Source organism: Equus przewalskii, unplaced genomic scaffold, assembly GCF_037783145.1.
Source record: "Equus przewalskii isolate Varuska unplaced genomic scaffold, EquPr2 ChrUn-13, whole genome shotgun sequence".
NCBI lineage: Eukaryota > Metazoa > Chordata > Mammalia > Perissodactyla > Equidae > Equus > Equus przewalskii.
The window spans coordinates 5,734,843-5,749,879 of NW_027228750.1; the positions used below are offsets into that span (position 1 = coordinate 5,734,843).

The window sequence follows — 15,037 nt, forward strand, 5'->3', positions numbered from 1 at the left end:
AGGACAACCGCTTTGGTCATTGTAGAGAGCGCTGGCCACATTTTCCAGTGACCCACCACCACTACACATCACTTCCTGGTTGCTAGACTGAGGGCTCCATGAAAGGTGGAATATTTTATTCATCTCTGCATTCATAGCTCCTAGCACTGAGCTAAGCACTGAGGAGGCTGTCAGCGACATTTGTTCACTGATCGAATAAAATTGGTTGCAAACCTCCAATCATCTCACTACTTTCCTGTCCCAAATGTCCTGTCAGGGATGCTCTGCCATCTCTCGGGATGTTGCAGATCCCCTTCCTTAGAGAGGAGGCTGGCCTACACTCTCCATGCCCTATGACTCTCACCTGTGCAGAGCTCTGATGAGATGGACTGTCCTCAGGGATTCCCTCAATGGTTCACCCTGTCATTAGGAAGAGATATCCTCAGCCTACCCTCCCATCCTCTGTGCTGCCACAACACCCCAGTTTATGAGAGCTACCACACTGTGTTGAAATTATTTATATTCTTCCTCTCACTGCTTTGATTTCCTCAGGGAAACCTTATCGATATCTGAACTCCAAGTTCTTAGCACGGCATAAGGAAAATTAAGACCTCAACAAATATTTAAGAGAGATTGTGCGTAAAGCCTTTCTCAACTGTAATGCAGAAGAATATCATGAGTATCACTGCTTCAGATGTAAGGGTCTCCTTACTCTGACCCCTCCTGACCTGAGGGTAAAACTGTTTAAGGTAGGAATGGACTTCTCCAACCCTTCTCCAAACACCATTTATCCCCCCTAAGCCCACACTTACTGGCAGGGCATCCACTCTGAGGGCAGCTTCAAGGTTGAGCCTCATGTTTGCATCCTCCACCTCTTGGAATTACTGCTTCTCATCAGTAGAAACCAACCCTGATCCATCCTTGGATCTCCTTGTCAGGTGCATAGGTTCGCTGTGGAGTAAGTTACTCTCCCAGTCCTCACTGCTCAGCTCAGCCTGCTCCTTGAGGAGCTGGATGATGCTGTACACATTCCTCGGTTTCCCTTAACTTTTCTGAACTCAGCTTGTCCTTATTCTCACCCCCTTTGGCAACCACCTGCTCCACAAATACATGGCCCTTCTTTGGGTTCTTTTCACCCTCCAACCTGCTGATTTTCTTTCTTCCATCTGCTCCCTCAAGTTCTCTGTTTTCTGTGTGTGGGGTCAGCTCAGGCTCCTGCAAGAGACACACAGAGATGAGACCAAGGCCAGGTCCCAGCTACAGTTCCCAGTGCACATTTAACACACAACTCAGGCCCTCATGAACTCAGAGAAAACTGAGCAGGAAGGGAACTTGGAGAATCTGGTAACAACCTTACCTTACTTATGAGGAAAGTGAGGCCCAAAGAGATTAGATTTTCCCAGGCTCCCTCACCACTTGATGGTGGCAGAGCCACCACACGTCCTTGGCTGCAGCTTCCCTGTCCAAAGCACCTACCACACCTTCCAGGAACCCACATCTGAATTTCAGGGGACATTGAAATTAAAAGTTTAACTTAAAAATTATGAAATATATTCCAGGGGACTCTGTATCAAACATCAATATTTCCACAGTTCAAACAAAAATATCACAAGGGCCTTTCTTGGGACAAATCTTTTACCACAGTTATGTAGTTCTACTATTTATATTCAGTTTTAATCACTGGCTGATAGATAGGGATCAGAGGACACAAAAGTATTAAATAATACTTATCATAATCACAAATAAAATATACTTATGTGATCACCTGTGAAACGTCTGGCTCCTGTGCCAGAAGGTCTTCTTCATGAGAACAGGCGCTCTTTTTGCCTTGTCCACCCCGTCTCCCCAGAGCCTCCACAAGTGCCTGCCAGATAAAACACTCAGGAAATACCTGTCAAGTGGAAAAAAATAGTCACTTGGAATTCTTAACTTTTACCAACATTCTCTTTTCTTTTTTTTTTCCTCAAAATTTACTTCTTTAATAAACATACCCACACTCTAAAACTGATATTTTAGAAGTGTCTTGTTTTAAGTTATCCATGCCACTGCTCCTTTGACCTGGTGCTTAATGCGGAGGTGGCTGGACATAGAGCAATGAACGCCGTGTCCTCCAGGGTCTGAAGGGGCTCTATGTCGCTATGATAAGCCAGGATGGCGTGGCAAGTGGTGACTTGTTAAAGCGGAGCAGATTCGTAGTTGTGGGGTGCTTTCTGTCCATACAAACTGTGATGATCAAACCATCTGCGGTGCCTGCCGGTCGCGTCATCGCAGCCGGAGCGGCCACCTGTTAACGTCTCCTCAGTCACGCTCTGCTTCCGTTTGATCGCCGAGCCCCTTCCTCCTGCCTCCACCACGCCTCTGTCATCCTCTGTGTTGTCTCCATTCCTGTTGTCCTACCCCCGATTTCAGGCCTTTTTGCTTATTTTTATTTTTCTAAATCCTGCACTACTCCAATAGCTTCCAGACTGGTAGCTCTGCCTCTGTTTTTTGTTTTTTTTTTTTTTTTCATCCATCTTCTATATTACACACAAACACTCACAAAATTCTAAAAGATAGAATCGTGGGATCAGTGCGCTTAAAATGCTTGAAAAAAAATCCTGCCAATAACCTACTGAGCATATCCAAACTCCAGCTGAAGTCCTAACACGCCATCTTTCCAGTCTTCCAGGACATTTAAAGCCGTCTTTCCAGTCCCCTCCCCCTTCCCTACGTGTCCCACCCGCCCCGTGCTGCGGTCACACCGTCGCCCTCTGGTTATCAAACCCTGTGCATGCTGCAGCCTCTTCCAACGACTCCAACTGCCAAGTCTTGAATTCTTGCCACAACTGTGTGAGTCCCATTCTTGCCGTTTTTCTCAGCATAAACCTTATACACGTGCATGGCCTATTATAGTCCTGTCACAGAGCAACATTAGTATCAGTTATTATGAAAATAAAAGCAGAAGTAGATTCGAGGAGCCCCGTGACCTGGGTTCTAAGCAGCCATGACCCTTGGCCGGCCTGTGTTGGAGCTGCTGAGCTGCGGCACAGTCACGATGATCTTGGAAGAACAATGGATGTTTCTGTCTCTTCATTCAGGCTCCTGACTTCGTCCAACACAGGATGCTTCTTTTTAAGTTTTTACATATAACTTTTATTGTTTCTTTTTCACATTACAATAGACATACATGCTCATTGTACAAACCCAGCATTGCAGGCGTTCCCGGCCCCTTCGGAATAGCGGCTCAGGAAATCTCTACACCTGCAATAGGAAGCTTGTTTGGAGGAGAGCAGATTGTATTAATAACCCTTCGACACCAGATGGCGCCATAAGGCATGCCTATGTTCGCATTTTGGAGGTCTGGAGGGATGCTGGTTGAAACTGAAGCTTGAGGAAAGGGCACAGTTTACAAAGTCAACAATTTTTACTTTTATAAAGTCTTTATATATTCTTCAAAAACTAAATGGATTATAGACATACATTTGAGAAGTTTACAAAATAGACTTTTCATTTAAAAATTTTATGCAGATATTATTACCATATGGCAAAATGTTCCACTTTTCTTATATTTTCAGGCCTAACCTTTATTAAGTACTCACTGTCTTCTTTTTTTTTAATTTTAAAAAAATTTTTTAAAATTTTTTAAAATTTTTATTTTTTTCGGATGTACATCATATTTCAAATTCTGGATACATTACATCATGTTCACCACCCGAACACTAATTATAGTGCATCTCCTCACATGTGACCCTAATCACCCCTTTTGCCCTCCCCCCTCCCCCCTTCCCCAATGGTAACCACCAGTCCAATCTCCAATGCTATGTGTTTTTTTTTGTCGTTTTTCTCTTCTACTTATGCGTGAGATCATATGGTATTTGACTTTCTCCCTCTGACTTATTTCACTCAGCATAACACCCTCACGGTCCATCCATGTTGTCACAAATGGCCGGATTTCGTCATTTCTTATGGCTGAGTAGTAGTCCATCGTGTATAAATACCACCGATTCTTTATCCATTCGTCCCTTGGTGGGCACCTACGTTGTTTCCAAGTCTTGGCTATTGTGTACAATGCTGCAATGAACATAGGGCTGCAAGTATCTTTATGCCTTTGTGTTTTCAAGTTCTTTGGATACATACCCAGCAGTGGAATAGGTGGATCATATGGTAGATCTATCCTTAATTCTCTGAGGATTCTCCAAACTGCTTTCCATAGTGGCTGTACCAGTCTGCACTGCCACCAGCAGTGAACAAAGGTTCCCTTCTCTCCACACCCTCTCCGACATTTGTTGTTTCCTGTATTGTTAATTATACCCATTCTGACCGGAGTGAGGTGATACCTCATTGTAGTTTTGATTTGCATTTCCCTGATAGCTAATGATGTTGAGCATCTTTTCATATGCCTGTTGGCCATCTGTATTTCTTCTTTGGAGAAATCTCTGTTCAGATCTTTTGCCCATTTTCTAATTGGATTGTTGGTTTTTTTGTTGTTGAGCTGTATGAGTTCTTTGTATATTTTGGATATTAACCCCTTATCTGATATATGGTTTGCAAATATCTTCTCCCAATTGTTAGGTTGTCTTTTCGTTTTGTTGATGGTTTCCTTTGCTGTGCAGAAACTTTTTAGTTTGATGTAGTCCCATTTGTTCATTTTTTCTTTTGTTTCCCTTGCCCGGTCAGACATGGGACTTGAAAATATGCTGCTTAGACCAATGTCATAGAGCGTACTGCCTATGTTTTCTTCTAGAAGTCTCATGGTTTCAGGTCTTACATTCAAGTCTTTAATCCATTTTGAGTTGATTTTTGTGCATGGTGTAAGGGAATGGTCTACTTTCATTCTTTTCCATGTGGCTGTCCAGTTTTCCCAGCACCATTTGTTGAAGAGACTCTCCTTTCTCCATCGTATGCTCTTGGCTTCCTTGTCGAATGTCCATAAACGTGTGGGTTTACCTCTGGGCTCTCAATTTTGTTCCATTGATCTGTGTGTCTGTTTTTGTGCCCGTACCATGCTGTTTTGGTTACTATGGCTTTGTAGTAGAAATTGAAATCGGGGAGTATGGTACCTCCAGCTTTGTTCTTTTTTCTCAGGAATCCTTTGGCTATTTGGGGTCTTTTGTTGTTTCGTATAAATTTTAGGATTCTTTGTTCTATTTCTGTAAAAAATGTTGTTGGAACTTTGATAGGGATTGCGTTGAATCTATAGATTTCTTTAGGAAGTATGGACATCTTAACAATGTTAATTCTTCCAATCCAAGAGCATGGAATATCTTTCCATTTCTTTGTGTCTTCTTTGATTTCTTTCAACAACGTTTTATAGTTTTTGGTGTACAGATCTTTCACCTCTTTCGTTAAGTTTATTCCTAGGTATTTTATTCTTTTTGTTGCAATTGTAAATGGGGTTGTATTCTTAATTTCTCTTTCTGCTACTTCGTTGTTAGTGTATAGAAATGCAACGGATTTTTGTACATTGATTTTGTAACTGGTAACTTGACTGTATTCCTTTATTATTTCTAAGTTTTTTAGTGGACTCTTTAGGGTTTTCTAGATATAAAATCATGTCATCTGCAAAGAGTGACAGTTTCACTTCTTCTTTTCCAATGTGGATCCCTTTTATTTCTTTTTCTTGCCTGATTGCTCCGGCTAGGACTTCCAATACTATGTTAAATAAGAGTGGTGACAGTGGGCATCCTTGTCTGGTTCCTGTTCTTAGAGGGATAGCTTTCAGTTTTTCTCCATTGAGAATGATATTTGCTGTGGGTTTGTCATATATGGCCTTTATTATGTTGAGGTATTTTCCTTCTATACCCAATTTATTTAGAGTTTTTATCATAAATGGATGCTATATCTTGTCAAATGCTTTCTCTGCATCTATTGAGATGATCATGTGATTTTTATTCTTCATTTTGTTAATGTGGTGTATCACGTTGATAGATTTGTGGATGTTGAACCATCCCTGCATCCCCGGAATGAAACCCACTTGATCATGATGTATGATCTTTTTAATGTATTGTATTCGATTTGCTAGTATTTTATTGAGGATTTTTGCATCGATGTTCATCAGTGATATTGGCCCGTAATTTTCTTTTTTTGTGTTGTCCTTGTCTGGTTTTGGTATCAGGATAATGTTTGCTTCATAGAAGGAGTTAGGAAGCCTCCTCTCCTCTTCAATTTTTTGGAAGAGTTTGACAAGGATGGGTATTAAGTCTTCTTTGAATGTTTGGTAGAATTCACCAGGGAAGCCATCTGGTCCTGGACTTTTATTTTTTGGGAGGTTTTTAATTGCTGTTTCGATCTCCTTACTGGTGATTGGTCTATTCAAATTTTCTACATCTTCTTGGTCCAGTTTTGGAAGGTTGTATGCTTCTAAGAATTTATCCATTTCTTCTAGATTATCCAATTTCTTGGTGTATAGCTTTTCATAGTTTTCTCTTATTATCTTTTGTATTTCTGAGGTGTCCGTTGTAATCTCTCCTCTTTCATTTCTGATTTTATTTATTTGAGCCTTCTCTCTTTTTTTTCTTGGTGTGTCTAGCCAAGGGTTTGTCAATTTTGCTTATCTTTTCGAAGAACCAGCTCTTGGTTTCATTAATTCTTTCTATTGTTTTTTTAGTCTCTATTTTGTTTATTTCTGCTCTGATTTTTATTATTTCCTTCCTTCTGCTGATTTTGGGCTGTGTTTGTTGTTTTTTTCCCACTACCTTTAGGTGCACTTTTAGATTGTCTATTTGGGATTTTTCTTCTTTGCTGAGGTAGGCCTGAATTGCTATAAACTTCCCTTGTAGAACTGCTTTTGCTGTATCCCACAGATTTTGGCATGTCGTGTTTTCATTTTCATTTGTCTCCAGGAATCTTTTTATTTCTTCTTTGATTTCTTCATTGACCCAATCATTGTTCAGTAGCATTTTGTTCAATCTCCACATTTTTGTGGCTTTTCTGGTGTTCTTTCTGTAGTTGATTTCCAGTTTCATACCTTTGTGGTCAGAAAAGATGCATGGTATTATTTCGATCTTCTTAAATTTATTGAGATTTGTTTTGTGGCCTAATATGTGATCAGTCCTGGAGAATGTCCCATGGGCATTTGAAAAGAATGTGTATTCTGTGGTTTTTGGATGGAATGTTCTCTATAGATCTACTAAGTCCATCTGGTCTAATGTGTCCTTTAAGGCGAGTGTTTCCTTATTGATCTTCTGTTTGGATAATCTATCTATTGGTGTAAGTGGAGTGTTAAAGTCCCCTACTATTATTGTATTACTGTCTATTTCTCCTCTTACGTCTGTTAATAATTGCTTTATATATTTAGTGCTCCTATGTTGGGTGCGTAGATATTTACAAGTATTATATTTTCTTGTTGGATTGTTCCCTTTATCATTATGTAGTGCCTGTCTTTGTCTCTTATTACAGTTTTTGATTTAAAGTCTATTTTGTCTGATATAAGTATTGCTACCCCCACTTTCTTTTCTTTGCCATTTGCGTGGAATATCTTTTTCCATCCCTTCACTTTCAGTTTGTGAGTGTCAGTAGGTCTGAAGTGTGTCTCTTGTATGCAGCATATACATGGATCTTGTTTTTTTATCCAGTTGGCCACCCTATGGCATTTGATTGGAGCATTTAATCCATTGACATTTAAAGTAGCTATTGATAAATATGTATTTATTGCCATTTTGTCACTTTTTCTTTTTTTGGGGTGTTTTAGTAGTTCTTCTCAGTTCCTTTCTTTTTCTCTTGCTCTCTTCACTTGTGGTTTGATGGCTATCTTCAGTAATATGTTTGATTTCTTTTGTCTTACTTTTTTTCCTGCTTGTTATAGGTTTTTGGTTTGTGGTTACCATGAGGATCCTATCTAATATACTATGCATATAACAGTCTATATTGAGTAGATAGACTCTTTAGCTTGACCTCTTTCTAAAAGCTCTACTTTTTCACTCCCCTCCTCCCACATTATATGTTTTTCACATCATATATAGTCTTTTGTTTAGTGTGTGTCTATCCCTTACCCTCTTATCATTGAAATAGGTCATTTTAGTACATTTGTCTTTTAACCTTCATATTACCTTCACAGGTAGTTGATCTGCTGCCTTTACTATACTTTTACCTTACAAGTGATTTTATTGCTTGTTTTTTTCTTGTTGTTGTTTTGGGTTTTTTTGATAATTTTTTTTCTTTATCTCTATTTGTGGTCATTACTTTCCCACTTAAATAAGTCCCTTCAGCATTTCTCGTAGAACTGGTTTCTTAGTGATAAACTCCTTTAATTTTTGTTTGTCTGGGAAGCTCTTTATCTCTCCTTCCATTCTGAATGACAGTCTTGATGGATAGAGTATTCTTGGTTGTAGGTTTTTTCCTTTTAGCACTTCAAATATGTCGTGCCATTCTCTTCTTGCCTATAGGGTCTCAGCTGAGAAGTCTGCTGACAGCCTGATGGGCTTCCCTTTATATGTCACTTGTGGCCTTTCTTTTGCTCTTTTAGGATTCTCTCTCTGTCTTTAATTTTAGACATTTTGATTATAATATGTCTTGGTGTGGGCCTCTTTGGGCTTCTCTTGATTGGAGCTCTCTGTGCTTCCTGAACTTGCATGTCTGTTTCCTTCCTCAGGTGAGGAAAATTTTCCTCTACTATTTCGACAAATAAATTTTCTGCCCCTTTATCTCTCTCTTCTCCTTCTGGGACCCCTATAATCCGAATGTTAGCACACTTGATATTGTCCCAGAGTTCCCTTACACTGTTCTCATTCTGTCTAATTCTTTTTTCTCTTTTCTGTTCTGCTTGGGTGATTTCCTCTAATCTTTCGTCTAGCTTGCTGATCCGTTCTTCTGCTTCCTCTACTCTGCTATTGAGTCCCTCTAGTGAATTTCTCATTTCAAGTATTGTATTCTTCATTTCTGATTGGTTCTTTTTTATATCTTCCAGTTCTTTGCTGATGTGCTCACTGTGTTCATCCATTCTTCTCCGCATATCTGTGAGCGTCCTTATTATATTTTGTTTGAATTCCTTGTCAAGGAGGTCGCTAGTTTCTGTTTCACTTAGTTCTTCTTCTGGTGTTTTGTAGTGTTCCCTTGCTTGGAAAGTATTCCTTTGGCTCCTCATTATGCCTCTTTCTCTGTGCTATTTTCTTTGTACTAGGTGAGTCGGCTATGTCTCCTGATCTTGGAGAAGTGGCCTTATGTATGAGATGCCTTATGAGGTCCAGCAGTGTGCTTCCCTCTCGTCACCAGACCATAAGAACCAGGAGTCACCCCTTTGTGGGCTACTTGTGTTCTTCTGCTGTGGCAGGGTTGCTCCCACTGCAGGTACCCAGGGAGTCTGATCTTTCCTTCCCTGGCCAGCTGTTTGAAAATCCGGTTTGGAGGGGCCTCAGCACTGTTGGCTACAAAGTCTATTAGTACACTCTTATTGCAATTGTCCTCTTAATTGGGTTGGTACCCAGTGTAGCTGGTTGCTAGGCTCAGGGGTGTACAGTTGTGATAGGCCTGAGGCCACCAAGGCTGATGTCAGTTCTCTTAGGAGTACAGCTGAGTGGGGCTAGCCCTTGGCATGGAGGCACTTAGTTGTTTCAGGCTTTGGAAGGTGGGGCTGATCCTTTTTATGGCTATTTGTGAAGCACAAGTCTTCTGCTGCTGATAAGCCTCACCCCGCTCTGGACCACATACACTGTCAACACAGTCCTGGTCCGTGCACACTTCTCAACCCCCTGGAGCATACCCCAATGCCACACTGCAGAGGCCCCCACCTCTGCCCCAATGCCCCCCACAGTTCACCTGGTCCTCACACAAGCCCTGCCCCACAGAGGCAGACACCCTTGCCTGCCTGTAGAGGATCAAGGCACTCAGTCAATGCAGGCTGAAAAGTAGCCTGAGGGCTTGCTGTTAGGTGGGGCCAGTCAGTAGGGTGGGTTGCCTGCCCTGGCTGAACTGGATTAAATCTGTGCTCTAGTGTGTGTGGCAGACCCCTGGGCTAACAGCCCAAGGGACGCACCTCAATGGCCCCCACCGGTGTCCGTATCAGCATGCCTGGACCAGCTCAGAACAACGGTCCCCACCAATGTCTCAGTCTCAGGAGAGGATCCTCCTCTCACCAAGATGCCCCCAGAGCCCACCAGGTGAGTCTCGTTTCACCAAAGGACAGTCAGCCTTCTCTCTGGTGATTTTAGGTTGCTGCAATGAGTGAGTTTGTGCGTGGGCCCTTGAAGACCCGGATCTTTTCGGCTTTCGGCTGATAGCTTTTCTGGGGTGTCCTCGCTGCAGTTAATAGCCAGCAAAGCCAGATAGTAAGACCCCCATCTCAGTTGGGCTGAGTCTGAAGGTTGGTTATAGCAGTATTGCCCCCGCTCTGGACCTCACTCCTCCAGGGAGGGCTGCGTACCTTAGGTTGGCTCCCGCCTGGCCAGCTGAGAAGCTCCACTGCTCCCAAAGGTGGCTTTTTTCCTCTCTGGCAGGAGTTACTGCCTCTTCTGCTTTCATCAGGACTGTCCCATGTCGTGGGGGTTCTTTTTATCCAGTTTTCAGTTTTCAATCCAGGGTGATTCTTCCTAAAATTGTTGTAACCTGGTTGTGTTCATGGGAGGAGGCGAGTTCAACGACTGCTAACTGTGCCATCTTGATGAGAACACAACATTCTCTTTTCCAAACTGTCTTTTCAACCAAATGCTATTTTGGGTGTGTTTCTTGCCTTAGGAAAGGCAGTCTGAGATTCGAATACAGCACCGGCACACACCAAGTGTGCTTTAGTGCATGATTCTATAATCCTTTTTGAGCACATTCTTATCAAGTATTATAGAGAAGAATATATAACATGTAATCTATAGTAGAGAAGAAAGTATAATGGAAAATAGAGAAGGCAGCCTTGACTGCTAGAGTGTTGGATGATTAAAGTGCTATCATGCAGCAGGCAGGGCTCTAATCCCATACCAGCTGCAGAGCTACAGAACACTTCCGTCAGAGTCATTGTGGTGCTTTTTAACAACTTCTGGGGATAGGGCCCAAGAATCTGCATTTCAGACAAAAATTACAAGGAGATTCTTATGCAAGGAAAAAGTCCCACCATTAAACAAACAGCCTAGCATGGAGACCCCAAAAGCCCTAGTGACCACAAGAATGACTCAGCTGGAGTAAAGCAAGTCCCTGTCCAAAGTGTCCCTTCCATTGGAAATGTCTCCCTTTCCAAGAAGGGTTCCTACCTGATGTGGGACACAAAGAGGACCCTGTTTCCATAGTCTGGGCGTTTAGTGCCTCCATTGTCCTTTGGTTTTCTCCTCTGCTCTATTTGCTAGGGGGATCTCAGCCTCATATGGGTCATTTCTTTATGAAACCTCTGTTATTTTATTCTCCTCTTGGATAAAGGGATGGGAGAGATCAGTTCTGGGGCTCCACAGTTCTAGGCTTTCTCCTAAGCCGCCTAGGTGAGCTGAATAAAATCATGACTGATAGAAATCAGGTTAATAAAGAGGATCCCAGAGGAGCAGGAGAATACGAGGGCAGCCCTTCACGGGAGAGAGTCGGAACCATATCAGCTGGCTGCATTTTCATCGAACGCTCAGGCTCCTCTTCCAAGCTTACCACAGTTATTGCCAGAATTCATTTGCCTGTGGTTATATGTGAGAGTCAGAACAGGTCAATATCAGACCCGTTTAGGTGGGGAGGACATAGCGATAAATTAAGGGGAGGATGCTGCTATGAGGAAGAAGAGGAAGAGCTCGAGGAGTGTGAGAAGAAAAAAAATAATGAATTAAATGAAGATGCAAACAAATGGGAGCACACAGCCCAGAGGCAAAGCCACACGTCACAGTGGATTATACCCAGGCCTTGAAAGCAAATCAAAGAATTCCTGCTGGAGTTTGCCCAGCTGGATTTCCAAATTACTTAGGATCACTGACTTCTTTATATCTTCAGTTTTCCCCCTTTCTGAACTGGAATTTGAATAATTGTTATCCTACATCTGTCCAACGATGGCACACTGGAGGCAGATAAGTTGTTTTCTTAGTTTCACAGGTCTACAGATGGAGAGGAATTGAGCCCAGGAGCTGTGCTTAATGGACACATACAGGAGCCTCATCCACACCTGATACACATGTTTTAGATGAGATTTTGGCCTTTCAAGCTGATGAGATTGACATATGTTTTACTTTGAATTGATGCTGTCATGGGACGAAACTTTGGGAACCTTAGCGGGTAGGTGAATGTATTTTGCATTTGGAAGAGACAAGTATCCCTGGGAACTAGAGGATGGAATGTGACAAGCAGAATTTCTAAAATGGTCTACAAATACATCTTACCCAAATCCCTGGAACTTGTTGACGTGATGAGTCACTGTCCTCTGATTGTGTTGTTCTAAGGCACAGCTGACTTTACAATGGGGCGATCATGTGGGTCGGCCACATCTGATCATATGACTCCTTAAATACCAGAGCTTTCTCTGGCTAGTAGGAGAAGACAAAATCAGAGAGAGTCAAGGACAAGAAGGACTCAATGCACTGTTACTGATTTAACAATGGAGAATGCCACATGAGAAAAAATACAAATAGCCTCTAGAAGCAGAGAATGGCCTCTGACTGACAGCCAACACAAGAAACATGGACCTCAGTCCTATAACCACAGGCAAATGAATTCTGGCAATAACTGTGGTAAGCGTGGAAGAGGAGCCTGAGCGTTCGATGAAAATGCAGCCAGCTGATATGCAGCCAGCTGATACCTGGATTTCAACCTCATGAGAAGCTGAGCAGAGAATCCACCCACATTGTTGCAGACTTCTGATCTACAGAAATGTGAGGTAGCAAATGTGTGTTGTTTTAAACCACTATTTTTGTAATCTGTTAATATGCAGCAGTAGAAAACTAATTCAGATGCTTATCTCTACTCTCCTGACTTTTTAATTTCCAGAAACATGTATGCTAATCCCTATAAAGCAAAAAAATCAAAGAACCAGAGTAAAAATCTTGTGCTCACCTTCATGTGACGGTTCCCAAGCCCTTGTAATGTGAAGGACACTAGGAAGGGCATTTCAGGCACTAGAGAAATGTCTCTTTAATGTTATCAGCTGTACTTCTGGAAGAATAAAGATGGTATAATACTTAACTCCATGTAACATTATCTGCAAATCCATCATCAGTCTGTATTTCCTATGGCAGATGTTTTTTAGCTCCTTGTTCTGAGCTTACCAGACAAGGTTTTATAGCAATCACCTGTCACCAGCATAAATGAACCAATTCAAGGAGAGCAATAGAACAGCCACTATCTTAAGTTCCTCCAAAGTCCCTAGAATGCAGTCTCTCCTCCAGCTGTCAATAAATTAAGAAAATGATCCATTATACAAAGTTGCAATCTAATAAAAGTTTAAGCTTAATCATGTTTGTTTTCCAAATTTTTCCTCTGCTCAGGTTCAGTCATGGTGACCAGGAATTGAGCATTGACTGCAAAGAGGCTTGAAGGAATTTGGGGAGGTGAAGAAAATGTTCTAAAACTGCACTCTGGGGATGGACAACTCTATAAATCTAAAGTCATTGATTTGTACATTTACAATTAGTGAATTTTATTATGTTGTATTAGGGCTCTCCAGAGAAACAGAACCAATGGAGATTTATTATGAGGAAGTGTCTCACACAATAATGAAAGCTAAGAAGCCCCATGATTGGCCATCTGCAAGCTGGAGACCCAGGAAAGCCAGTTGAGTAATTCCAGTCTGAGTCCAAAGGCCTGAGAACCAGGGAAGCCAATGGAATAAATCCCAGTCCAAGGGCAGGATAAGACCAATGACCCAGCTCAAGCAGATAGGTAGGAAGAAAACAGGATGCATTTTTCCATCTTCTATTCTGGCCCTCAAAGAATTGGATGCTGTCCACGCACATGGTGGGAGGCAATCTACTCTACTGAGTCCACTGATTCAAATGCTAATTTCATGCAAAATATCCCCATATTTTGAAATACTCTGAAATAATGTTTAACAAAGCAAACAATCCAATTTTAAAAAATGAGCAAAAGATCTCAACAAACACCTCACCAAAAAAGATATACAGATGGCAAATAAGCCTATGAGAGATGCTTGAAATCATTTGTCATTAGGGAATTGCAAATTACAACAACACTGAGATACCACTGCACACCTATTAGAATGGCTAAAATCCAAAACACTGATAACACCAAACACTGGCAAGTTTGTGGATCAATAGGACTCTCATTCAATAGTGATGGGAGCACAAAATGGTACAGCCACTTTGAAAGATGGTTTGGCAGGGTTTTACAAAACTAAATATACTCTTCCATTTGATCCAGCAACCGCAGTCCTAGGTATTTACCCCAATGAGATGAAAACTTATGTCACACAAAAATCTGCAGATGCATGTTTATAGCAGCTTTATGACATTATGCATTTATCAAAACCCATAGAACTGTATGACACAAAGAATGAACTCTAATGTAAACTATGGGCCTTGGCTAATAATAATGTATTAATATTGATTTTTCAATTGTAACAAATGTACTACACTAATGCAAGATACTGATAATGGGGGAAATTGTGTGAGGGAGAACAATGCTGTATTTGAAAACTCTGTACTATCTGCTCAATTTGTCATTAAACCTAAAACTTTTTTTGAAAAAATGATGCCTACTGATTAGCAAGAAAAGTAAGGATGCAGCACGGTCAATACAAAGTGTTGGTGGCCTCCCGGTAAGCTTGTGGTGAACACTGAGTGTTGAGGTGCACCAACCTGGAGTCTGACCAGTTGGTGATTTCCATGCTTGTGCCTTCAGCCTCTGACCCTGGCAGTTCCCCTGGAATCCAGATGTCGAATCAGGTAGGTCAAGGTGGCCATGGCGCTCCAGGTGGTGCAGAGACACCAGCGGCATCTGGTAAGGACGGGAAGAAGCCACCGCGCAGGGCAAAACTCCGTGAACACTCGGGACAACTGAGATGGCGCAGCTGCCCAACCTGCACCCGCAGAGCAAAAGAAAGGGAGGGCAGGAACTGAGAGCTACAGGTGGGGTCGCTGCCTAAAAGGAGAAAGCAGATCGAGAGGCTTAGGTGAATTTTGAGAATCAGAAGCCGGAAAATGAGTTTAAGTGAAGACTAGGCGGTCCCACGGTGGGCTTG

At 41.9% G+C, this 15,037-nt stretch overlaps 1 long non-coding RNA gene across 1 annotated transcript; it reads left to right on the plus strand.

The window, feature by feature from the left end:
• The first annotated feature begins 12,354 nt into the window (after positions 1 to 12,354).
• On the plus strand, positions 12,355 to 14,545 carry LOC139081618 (uncharacterized). The gene is made up of 2 exons (XR_011536764.1): positions 12,355 to 12,718; positions 13,326 to 14,545. It is a non-coding gene; the product is annotated as an uncharacterized lncRNA (long non-coding RNA).
• The last annotated feature ends 492 nt before the right edge of the window (positions 14,546 to 15,037 follow it).